Source organism: Aulonocara sp. 'chitande type north' Nkhata Bay, linkage group LG5 (assembly GCF_057382095.1).
Source record: "Aulonocara sp. 'chitande type north' Nkhata Bay isolate Kocher_YH1m ecotype deep benthic linkage group LG5, A_spYH_male_GT1.1, whole genome shotgun sequence".
Lineage (NCBI taxonomy): Eukaryota > Metazoa > Chordata > Actinopteri > Cichliformes > Cichlidae > Aulonocara > Aulonocara sp. 'chitande type north' Nkhata Bay.
The window spans coordinates 32,222,487-32,234,805 of NC_141348.1; the positions used below are offsets into that span (position 1 = coordinate 32,222,487).

The 12,319-nt window shown below is 36.9% G+C and overlaps 1 protein-coding gene across 4 annotated transcripts in view; it reads right to left on the minus strand.

Moving 5' to 3' along the window:
• LOC147331035 (glutamate receptor-interacting protein 2-like) overlaps positions 1-12,319 on the minus strand; it is a 183,158-nt gene that overhangs the window by 61,370 nt on the left and 109,469 nt on the right. The gene's annotated exons all lie outside the window — the stretch shown is intronic.

A 12,319-nucleotide genomic window follows, 5' to 3' on the forward strand; every position in this document is an offset into this window, starting at 1 on the left:
TCCCCCAGATAAGCTGGAGGAGGTGGCTGGGGAGAGGGAGGTCTGGGTTTCTCTGCTTAGGCTGCTGCCGCCGCGACCCGGCCCCGGATAAAGCGGATGAAGATGGATGGATGGATGGATGGAAATTTTATTGTAAAAAACTTCGTTGTATCCTTTAACCTTAATTAATGTGTCACATGCATTTATGCAAAGCACAATTACAAAAATTAATATTTCCACAGAACATAAAATATTTTAAAAATCCATGGTAGCATATTTAAAGCGAAGCTTTTATATATAGCTTGTAGTTTTACCCTTATCGACCATTTGATGTCTTTACAAGAAACAGTTCAGCAATATATAAAGTGATATCCTCTAACAATGACACAATTTCCTGGCTTCTAACAATTTCAAATATGCAGTCTGTCGCACTGGAAATGCTTAGAAATCAGTTCTCTTCCCAGCAGTAACAGTTAAAAGGAGGCCATTGTTGTTGTGTCTCAGAGTCTAGAGATCTTCACAGAGGTGTAATAAGTTTAATAATTCATAAGTTGTGGATTCAATTTAGCTTTAAACTGCTTTCATAAGTTATATGGCTGGCTGTTCCTGCTGTGGGGCTGTCACAAGTATAATGGACCCTAAAGGCTGCTCATCAACACACACACGCATGCTTACATGCAAAATATGTGCATGAAAATAAAACTCAAGCATGCTAGAAAATACAAATGTACACTTGCAAAGACATCAGGAATGCTTTCAGCAACTTGGCCATCTCTGCCGCACTGACTGGATGTAAGACAAACTGATTTAGTCACAACTTACCCCCTCGAGCACTATGAATCTGCAGCTCTCATCCTCCAAACCCACATATCTCCAGTGCCAGAGTTTCTGTGACTGAGGTATCAGATCACTACAAACTTGTTTGTCATAACAGGCCTTTGGAAGCATAGCACATCATCTGCTAGCAATACTAGTCTTTTTCAATGGATATACATATCATCTTCACACTGACACTTTTTCTTTTTAAAACCTTTTTTTCCACTGCCTCTCTTCTCGGTTCCCCAACACTTTCTGATAAATTAGTGCCTCCGAGTGAGTAATTTGAATGTGATTAGGCTAATGACTGCCGGCACTGTCAGCTCACCAAACAGGTTGAGTTACAGAAGAGGCGTCAGGCCAGATTTCCTCCTGCAGCAGAAGTGCTGGCATAATGCTTACAGCATGAGTATCTTTTCAAGCAGAGACAGTAATGACTTTAGCATGTGCTGGGCAGGTTTTACAGAACAAAGGATGGATGTCATTGGACAAATACAAAGTAATTTTTGTACAACAGGTTTTAAGTTCAGATTCATTGCTCTGTAGCAACAATGGCACAGCTGTTAAATGAAAAGGGCTGAATTATTTTAAATGTTTATTATTTTCCGAACAAAACTAAACAGCTGAACAGAAATTGCAATATACTTATGTTGTTACAGTTACATGTAGCATGCCAACATTTCTTGTCAGCTAAATGTTCACTCAGGATATACTGCAAAAGCAATATGCTACTGTATGTGTGCATGTGTGTGCCCCACAACAGATGTTACATGTTTCACACACACACACACACACACACACACGCACACACACACACACACACACACACACACACACACACACACACACACACACATACATATATACATACATACACACATACATATATACATACATACACACATACATATATATATATATACATATATATATATATATATATATATATATATATATATATATATATATATATATATATATATATATATATATATATATATATATATATATATATATATATTATTTATTTATTTTTTTATTAAAATAAGTGAAAAACCCATAGTGATGCATTTTTAATGCATGAAGTCACTCACTGTTGGCTGTGTGAGCTGATGAAAAAGTGAGTGACCAAAATAGTTACAATACAGCCTACAGCTCTGTGCTATGCAGAATGAAAAATGAACAAGACACTGATTTTTGTGCCACCCTAAATTAAATTCAAGCCTCAGCCTGGCCACCACCACAAAATTGTGGCATCTCCATTGCAAATAAATGAATGAATAAATTAAAGGAAACAGAAAAAAAGAATTAATGTGAAGAAATAAGACTAAAAAAACATCCATGCACCAAAACGCACAATTATTTGTGTATCAAAGTATCATATTACTTTGATACACAAATAATTGTACTTTTTGGTGCACACACACCCACACACCCACAGACACACAGACACACAGTAGCACATTGCATGTATGCATGCATATATGATATATTTTAAGTGTTTTATGGGGTTGTAGGTCAAAAAATTCTGGGTACACTCTGGGACAGACAAACATTCACACTCACATTCACACCTATGGGCAATTTAGAATGACCAAATATAAATATACTCAGATCAGGAACATGGTAATCGCATGTAGTTTTGTACACTGAAGACTGGTACTAAGTCATGCTGAAAAAAGGGAATCGGCATCTTTATCAAACTTGGGATGGAGGCATGAAGTGCTCTAAAATCACACAACCACAGCAAGCACTTCAAATCATCATGTCTGTGGAAATTTCACACTAGACTTCAAACAACTTTGATTTTATACTTCTTTACTCTTCCTCCAGACTCTAAGATCTTGATTTTGATATGAAATGTAAAATTTACTTTGATCTGTACAGAGGACTTTGGACCAGTAGGCAACAGTCCAGTTCTTATTCTCCAGTCTCTGGTTCAGTGTGGCTTTCAGAGACTATTGTTTAACATATAGTTTGAACCAATATGGAAATATAGTTACTGCTGAAATGACCCAGATGCAGATAAAAGTGTTGCCCAGTTTTAAACTAGATGTATGAAAGTCTTTGATCTGCGAAATGTGGATATTTGCATTTCAAATGGTGAGTTTTGAATTAGCAGAAAACACTTGAGAATATGGTGTCAAGATAGCAATGCAAAAAGTGAATTGGAAAGTAGCAAAGGTTTTGAGCAAAACAATATTGGGGTATTTTTCATGTATCAATACACCAAGCTGATGTTTAGCTTAAACAACTAATCATCTACCTCTCAACCACAGATCAAATCAATGTTGAGCTTCTAATCTGAATTTGATAAGTTGATATTTACTGACAAGCATAGCACTAAAATGAATACATATCATGATCATACTCTGACCTACAGTTTGAAAGCACATAATTAGGAAAACACCTTCCTACACACAATCTTAGTTTAACCATTTCTTTCTTTAGCAATCACACAAAAACACTCAGGGGTATATAACAGTACTTACTAGACACAACACCCCAACAACTTAATCATAGATATACATACAAACATAAATTTACACTCTCTCAAGTACACACAGAGTGGTTTCTCCAAATGTGACAACAAAGTGGATGCATGGGTGAATCTAGGTGTCACCTCGTTGTGCTTATTATTATACACATGCATATACACAGCAGAGCCTCTTATTGGTAAGTTGATGCCACTCATTTAAAAGCAATTCTGTAGAGATCCATCACTGAATATAGAGAGACAAAGGGGTTTGTAACTGCAATGTGAACTTTGTATGTTTTCACCCCTGGCTTTCATTTGTAGTCATGAAAAAGTGAATCATTTCCATAACAAGAGCAAATTTGCATAGGCAAAAATTTGTGACTAGTTGCAGTCTGACCGTAGAGATTTAAGAATTCATCAAAATCTGTAAACTGAAATGAATGAAAATCTGTCACTGACGATATGTTTGGAAGAACACATCAATGCCAAGAATGTAGCAGCACTGTACACAATAGTAAATATTAACATAAGGTTTTATTTATGATGTTTCTCCTGGACTAATATGCATAATACACTTGAATGAGCTGTGATTGCAGAGAGCAGCTGCCAGGTACGTTTGTATGAAAGTGGAAGAAGGCTTCATGTGAAAAGAATGCAGCACTACTCAGTCAGGCTTCTCAGGGTGCATAAAAGAGAACACAAGATCCAATTGAAAAGAAGCGAACAGAGTAACTCAGCCTATTCGTTTTGTTGAATAAGAAATTAAAGCAAGCACACTATTATAATCATTCGCTATTCACTAAACCATCAAGTAGGCGTCACAAAACAAATGAACAAGCGTGCTGCTGAAGTGTTCAGAAAAAGAGATACACCTGTTTGTTCAATGCAGGAAAATGAGAAGAAAAAGACAGAAGACAGACTGACAAGTATGCATATTTTCAAACAAACTTACATAAACTAGCAATGACACTTTAACTTTATGTTAATTTTGATTTGCAAGAAAAGCAAAATGCAACGGAAATCCAGGAAATAGTCATTCACATCGTCTATATGTCTGCCATAATTATTTGTAGATTCCTTAGTGTGGCCGACAGGTAATGGGAGACTAACTCAAGAAAGCCATTATCCACGTATAAAGGCCCTTCCCTGACATTAACTGAAGAGTGTCTTGCTGTGAGGTTGCAATGAGTCACCATACATCTATAGAATAATCTTAATATGATGATGTAGTGTATGTGTGTAGTACCCTGTATAACCAGAAACATACAGCTTAACCCTTAAAATTACCCAACTAAGATCCCTTTTAACCTTTCTTCAGACTTCTCAAATTCCAACAAGTCTGGAAGAAAGCTATGCAGCCTTTCAATTGTGTGGTGTTACTCTAGACCATTAGTGGTAATGTTACTAAATATTTTTGCTTGTTTAGGTCACACTACCTTGAAATTGTTACTGCCCTTTAATGATCATAACGACAACAAATGCCAGTGTATCTGAAGAAATAACATACATTTTTCCTCTGTTACATCAAGTTTCAGTGTCACACAAGCACCATAAAAATCAATGACCCGGTCACTGGTATGTCTTTGTTTCACATTCACTGTAGGGCTATTTTGATTTTTTTCTAGTGGACCCTGATTGACTCATTATAAAGAATTGATATCTTCAATAGGAATGAATGGAGATGACAGGTAAGAACAACACAGAAAAAGACTAAAACATCATTTGTTCTGGTCTTTTCATGAAAATTGTTCACAATCTGCTTCTTAGGTCTGATGACATTATCCATTTCCAGGTCCCAACTCTTCTCAGTTACCAAATTAAACAAACACTGTGGTATCACTGAGAGTTAAAAATTCTGTCATCTCCAATGAATGGTCAGTGTGGCTGTTCTCCCAGGCGTTACAATGCCGCCCAAGGCCCAAGTGCATTTCTCGGCTTTTAACAAAATGCTATATGTCGCCAGGTGTTTCATCTGATTTGAGGTGTTACCTCCTTTGACAGTATCACAGTATCACCTTAAAGCACTTGTTGCAGGCTGCTGTGTTTGCATCTTTTGCTGTGAAGTACAGCCAGACTTGTGACCGCCTCTCCTTGGGCATTTTTAATCTGTAGCTTTGCTCTAAAAGAACGTACGTACCTGGGCCCACCTACTACGCTTGCAAAGGTAAAATTATTGGCTAGAATTCAAAGTGTATTACATCTCAGGGAAAAAAAAAAGCACCGAAACAAAGCACCGAAATTTGCGCTGCTTTTCGGTCTGATTACTACAGTTTATGTCCGGTACCGGTACCCATCCCTACCTAATGGTAGCCAGTTTAGAACCTCTACAAAGTGTGTGTGAGTGTGTGTAGGGTGTGAGTGTGTGTCTTTGTGACATGCATAGACACACACAGGCTCTGAGTTTTTGAATACTAACGCATCTGATTGCTGCCATTATGATGCTGACTGAAATTGAAGATGTGTAATTGGCTATTGTTCATGACAAAGCTGGTACACAGAGGGATAAAAAAGATACAGAAAAAAACAAAAACTGCAAAATACCGCACATATGAACAGTAACCCTCCCACCCACCCACTCAGTAAATATTAAACAGACGGGGGGAAAAAATGGCAAAAATTGTGTGTTGTACATGTGCACACACAGTTATCCTGACCTGTACACATACAAGTTCTGTCACCTCTTGCACAATTTTTTACACCCACTCTCCAAACACACACACTCTCTCTCTCTCTCTCTCTCTCACACACACACACACACACACACACACACACACACACACACACACACACACACAGAGAGTAGATGTCTCACCCACACACTGAGTGTCTATGGAAGGAACAAGCAGTAATTAGGGTGGTTAATAGCTTGTCTGTTGTGGTAATTGCTGCCTGTATGGATCTGGTTGGAGGGTAGAATAGGGGTGCAGCAGAGGGGTCTCATCAACACTTTAGTTCTAATGGTCTCATGTCTCTCTCTCTCTCTCGCTCTGTGTCACCTCTTTATCTCTTTCTTGCCAAGCTAAACTCTTGCTAAAGTTTATCTGTGACAAACTTTCTAAAGCAGATGACACAGAATATTCATCAGTACAGCATCCATCTGAAATAGACAGTTAACCAAAAGATGTTCTTTTTTGGGTATTTATATTTATTATAATGACCGAAACTGCTATAACATAATTTGTTCCTATAATTTGTTCCTTTGCAAGCTCCTTTGACTACGATGACCTGGATGACTGAGAACCTTCACAGACTTGTTCCTATAATATTGTTTTACTCTCCCAGAGTAAAATGCTTCACTGCTCACAGCCTCTCTTTTTTGCCTCATCAGAAACAAAACATATTTTTTAAGGACATCAAGAACAGTGCTATAAGGGCAAAAAAATGATATTTTTTGTTTTTAAGATCTGCAATTGCAAGAAAAAAGGACATTTCTTCAAGATATGAAGAAAATCAATTCAAGAAGTACAGCTGATATAAGCTATGTAAAGGAGAAATGGCTGGCTTTCACTTCTCACCTGAAGGCTGTATTTTTTTTCTGCATTAAAATATGCCACACAAAAATACTGAATATTTTGCTGAAATGTTTAGTTTATATCATGGTCTCACTGTTAAGCACAGGCACTGTGATACAGAAGTTTTTCTCTGTGGGTTTTAGTGACATGATTAATATACAGGTGTTTTACAAATTAAATCCAGAACAACATTGTTTGCCTGCCAGACAATTCTGATACACGTGTTGCAAATAAAGATGTATCAGCATATTCTTAAAATCAAAACCAATATGTACAATATGTGCTCTGAATGATACAAGATTGAAAGTTTAACATTCTCATGACAGATAGTTGTACTGGTATTGGTATTTAACAATAAAGCTTAGAAAGGCAGGAGATATAACAAGGTAGAAATAAAAAAAATTGAAGCAAATATTATATAGTAAAAAACTGAGCCACTCAGATTCCAGTTGTCAGAGGGCCCGGTGGCGCCAGTGTCCGACAGCCTCGCCTCTGTCAGTGCGCCCCAGGGCAGCTGTGGCTACAACGTAGCTTGCCATTGCCAGTGTGTGAATGTGTGTGTGAATGGGTGAATGACTGAATGTAGTGTAAAGCGCTTTGGGGTCCTTAGGGACTGAGTAAAGCGCTATACAAATGCAGGCCATTTACCATTTACCATTTGTACAAATAGGAATTTTTAACGATAAGAAAGGCCAAAAATAAAATTTACTGCTTTTGATTTCCCAACCAAATTGTAAGATTTTAACATTAGTACCTCCAGCAATGTGGAGAATATTGGATATTGCAAAGAAATATTAAGTTATTGAGTAAGGAGGATTTTTTACACCATCATGAAAATGGTAAAAAGCAATTCCATGACTGAACTAAAGATTATTGTAGTTACTGAAATTACAAGCAGGCATCTTCTTACTTCTTGTTGTGTTGAGCTGACAGGGCGATGGTCTTTATCAACAGGAAAAGCTAACTGTAAAACTTGTGAAAATATAGTTAGAGGTTTAAAATCTATATGCATCCTTTGGTATTTTCCTGTGCCATCTGGTGGGCTGGACTGGAGTCTTTGCCAGGCCAATTCTGCCTTATATTTGACACTCCTGCTATAAAAGCTTTATCACCACACACTCTGAAAAACACCGCTGCAAAAATGCACTCCACATCATTCCTAGTCATCTGATTATTGCCATAAAAATACATTGTTGTACGAGATTTGCATTTCAACTATAAGACACATTAAATGTCACCAAATCCACCATAATATGAGGCAAACATCCCTAAAAACATGACAAACAAAGTACTGTTGGATTTCAACAAAGATAGAAAAATCTCACAGATGAAGAAAATCAGGCACAAGGAGAAATCAGCTTGACAGTTGTAGGGCAGGAAAAAGATGTCAAAAACACCTTTGAAGTTACAGTTTTGTTTCTTGTGCCAACACATCTCTGTAGCAGATTCAAACTGATGTTCAGTTAACTAAGTTGAGCTGGTTTTATCAGAGGACCGGCAAAGGAAGAGAAAGAGAAGAGTGATGAAAATGAGAAATAACTGGGTGTTGTGATGTGAAAGACAGTCCCGTCATTAATTAGTCACATGGTTTGATCCCCCGCGCACGCTGCCGTGATGCACCTGGAGTAAGCTGCTTGAGGTAAGAGCATTATCTAACTGTCTAAAAATGTAAATGACAGGGAAGAGAACATAATGTGTTAAAGACACAGTAAGAAATGTCCTGTTCTGTTGCTGAAAATATTCAAAAGCAGTTTTCTATTTTTATTTTTATAAATAGTGTTATTAATTACAAATGATCAGTCTGAACAATTATACATTCAGTAGTCCCTTTACTAAGTCTACCTTGTTAGTGCTGGGTTGGGCCCTTTTCCCCTTCAAAATAGCCTTAATTCTTTGTCGCACAGATTCGACCAGGTGCTAAAAACATCCCAGAGCCTTTTTCAGCATTATACTGGCACGACTAACAAAAGATTTTGGTCTGTATTTACATTACACTGCCGTTCCACCACATCCCAAAAAGGCTCAGTTTGACCGTGGAGACCTTTACGAGACACACTGTGCCCATAAAGATGGTCAATAGTAGTCAGGTAAGCTTAAACAATCCTCAAATTATACTAAAGGACCCATTGTTTACCAAGAAAATATCCCCCTCATTATCTGAATGCTTTAGCAGAAAGCTGGAAACTGTGTTTCCAGTCTTCTGTTCTCCAACATCAGTGAGACTGCTGAAACGGTTGCCTTAGACTCCTGTTCTTGGATGACAGGAGTGGCAGTTGGTGTGGTCTTGTGCTGCTGTAATGCATCTACTTCAAGGTTCCCATCTTGTACATACAGAGATGCTTTTCTGCATGCCTCGGTTCTTCCCCATTTTGATTCTTGGTTTGAACTTAAGCAAGTCGACCTGACCATGTCGACATGTCTAAATGTGTTAATTCCATGTCATTGGCAGGCTTGATATTTGCATTATCTAATGCAAATGTCTAATCATGCTCTTCATAGTTGCACAGGTGTACTTAATAATAGAGGCCAGTGACTGCAGATTACTACTAAGCACTCATGTCTGCATTCTGTTTAGCTGCATTATCGTCATGCTTGTAATCAGAGAACAGATGTCCTGCCAGAGGAGTATAGTTACAACTTGCTGAGCAAAATGCAGTTTGTAGGAAACAACAGAGAAATATGAATGCAACATGCAAAGCTGATAATAATTTCTGACATACTCACTGCCTCACAACTGTCACTATTAACAGAGGTGGGAAGTAACAAAGTACACATATATTTTCATTGTACTTAAATAGAATTTTCAGGTAACTTGTGTATTTTTTTTTACTTTTATATCGCATGTTTTCATAAATGGGTTGTTAAGTTTTTGAGGAGACTGATTATTTTATGTCACTGAATACCTTCTGGATATCAACTCGATTTGAATGTAAATGGAAGGAACAATAAAACTTAGAAGACAACCTTGGTGATCCTTATTGCAGACTAAAGGCAAAAACATATAATTATGGACCAGAATGAATAAAATTTCTGGTGCTACAAAAGAGGAGCAAGCACAAAGGGAATAATCTATTTTCCAAGTTGAACTGTCTAAAACATAAGTATGATCCTTTACATGTTCAGTCTGAAGGTGCAGGTATGAATTAAAATTTGACTCCACAGCACACAAATGCCTTTGAGTCCTCCTTTCCTCCCCTACATAAAAGATGATTAGTAAAAATGGGACTGTCCATATCAGCCACTGTATTAAGGCTGGTGGGGCCTTTGTATATTTATGGATTAATTCAAAGTGCATGAAAATGCATCAATTTGTTGGAAGACGTACTTGCATAATAATCACCATATATTTATGTGGACAATATTCTTTTTTTTCTTTCCAATAAATAAACTCAAAAAATGAATGACTGGACCTTTAACATGATGATGCTTCGCTCACTTAATTCTACCTACAAAATGCTTTATACTGCTTAGAGGTTGAAAATACCAAAGAGCAGTGAATTTTAGAGCAGCAGCACAAGTTGGCTCATCACAGCCTGCATACAAAATCCACACAATGGAAATTATTATGACTTGTTTTTAAGTGATTTTTCCCCCACTCTGATTTTGGGGTTCCCACACTTACCAAATCCTGACTGTACATATTAAAATTTTTAGATGTAGAGGCAGAGTTTCCCACTTACAATGTAGTCAACAATCCTACTCTTTTTTTCTTTTTTTTTTAACTTTACTTGAATAAAGAAGTTGAAAGAGTACTTTAACTTTCACCAATGCATTTTTAAGACACACATCTTAACCTCCCCTTAACTGAAGAATGTCTATACCTTTGTCCACTCTGAATATTAAATTATCGGTGTGGTCAGCTCAGAAAATAAAAAGGATCAAATCAAGCTGTCGGCAGAAAGCCAACATGGTGATAAAGCTCTCATCATACATTTAGTGTATATTTCTGCTTCATATCCTTATCCCTTCAGCAATGGTGAGATTGAATCAGCCCCACAAAACAGTGCAAACAGCAAAAAAAGTGAAAAACTGCCTATTTGGTCATATTCTAAGAGACATATGAGAACTACAGTATCAAACTACTTAAAAAAATAAAGTAAAATGTTTTTTGTCACAGTCTTTTAAAATATGCAGTGTTAGGGAACTTAACTTTTCCGTTTTAATCTTCTGTAATAATGAATCTAAATTACAGCAATAACTCAAAGCATGCAATGAAATACGAAACCTCTGTCTGTATCTACATAAAACTAAAAGAAATAAAAGCAGCTTTGTGAGTCTCACTACATTGTTATCATCTTGGTTAGTCTCTGAGGCCATTTCACAGAATATATCTCCCACTATGTTCATTCGTGCATGAAATAGGATGGTGCTCACCTTATTAATACTCCTGATGCATCTCGTTAACTTTACTACACTAATGTACTGTATGTTGTAGAGGAATAGAATCAGAAATGTGTTATGCTGATATCATGGTTGATAGTTTTGTTTCTTGGCTATGACACCATGTGGAATACTTCAAATTGAATCAATAGCACATAATCTTACAAAACAATATGATACTTTTTCCAAAAGCATTTATACCACTTTGTGATGTAGCACCAGTAATGTGCAAAAGTGTTCTATTGCTGATTAAGTGGTGATCAATTGGTGACTGTGGGTATGAATATGGGCATAAATAGTTGTCTGATCTGTTCGTCCTGCAGTAGACTCATGACCTGTTCAGGATGCATCCTGCCTCTTGCTCATGACAACTGTGATAGGACCTATGACCATGAATTGGAGAAATAGTTAAAAAAAATATGCATCGATGCATTTGCTTTATTGTTGTTGTTGTTGTTTTTATTTCCTGGGCATGAACCTGACCTCATACAATAGATGTTGATGCATCTTCACTTATCCAAACGTTTTCCACCTTAAAGGACCAAAAATTGCACATACAGTATATAAACAGGATGGACTGGCAGACAGGAGTTTGAGTCACATATCTCATTGGGATCTTTTATTTATTTATTTTAATGAAACTACTTAAGTTTAAGCAATGAAACGTACTTAGTTTGGTTTAGGCAATGCAAAATACTTGGCTTGGTTAAGTCAGTTTAGTTGAAATATGTTAGTTTAAAAATTGATTATATATCAGTTTCAAAGTCATGCTAACTCCAAAAAAACTGCATATTTTGGGTCTATGTACACTGATTGTTTTTAGGGATACCTTGCCAAAGGGGCTCAGTTGCACCTGTTCAAATTGTTTTTTTTTAGTTTGAAGCTTATTTTTCACTATAATGCATCCCGTTGGATTAATTCAATATGGCAGAGAGTTATGGACTACATTATGGACCCTACCAGTCAAGCTAGTTAACCAATGGTAATGTTCACGGATACCTTCCTGGCTCCAACCGCTTCTCCAAATGTGGTCAAATCAGATTCAATAAGTCCTATGCACAAGACTTTAAAATGATACTTCACAAAACAGCAGGTGATGTCACCGTAGCTACAGCCATCTTATTATACAGTCTATGGTTAACACATATTAACC